Source organism: Triticum dicoccoides, chromosome 5A, assembly GCF_002162155.2.
Source record: "Triticum dicoccoides isolate Atlit2015 ecotype Zavitan chromosome 5A, WEW_v2.0, whole genome shotgun sequence".
NCBI classification, from domain to species: Eukaryota; Viridiplantae; Streptophyta; class Magnoliopsida; order Poales; family Poaceae; genus Triticum; species Triticum dicoccoides.
In genome coordinates, this window is record NC_041388.1 from 567,242,473 (window position 1) to 567,243,051 (window position 579).

A 579-nucleotide genomic window follows, 5' to 3' on the forward strand; every position below is an offset into this window, starting at 1 on the left:
TTTCTGAACATATTATGCGTACGACGGGGTAAAGGTTGGAAGCTACTTGAACCAAGACCCACTCTGCACAAGCAAACTTATAGTAAGAAAATTGTAGTTTAATAAACTCGTCATGTTGGCAAAAACACAGCTCGTGCTTCCTTGTCAATTTCGGCACGCAAGGTTATCTCTAGTCAAGATCTTGCCTCTATTTAAAAACTAGAGGAATATCTTCACTCAAAGAGGTATCTGAGCTTTCACAATTTTTTATTATCAAAAAGAAGACAATTGTGGCCAAGCGCCTCATATAAGGATCGACAAAAGAACCAACCGTTTCTAATACAAGTCCCATCAAAACTCATCTGGTTTGTTTGACAACCGATGGGCTCCAAAAGTGTGAGAAATTAATTCCATGTTGCAAGAAGAGGCCCTAATAGGCCCCTGGGGAAAAAATATGAGGGTTTGCTTAGAGTAAGACCTGTGGGATTTTCACCAATTTATGTCTTACAATCCTATACATACTTGGGTATTTCATCATAAGTGGGGTGGCACCCAGAAAGGTAGCCTCATAGAATCTAACCTGAGAATCGTCCCTACTCA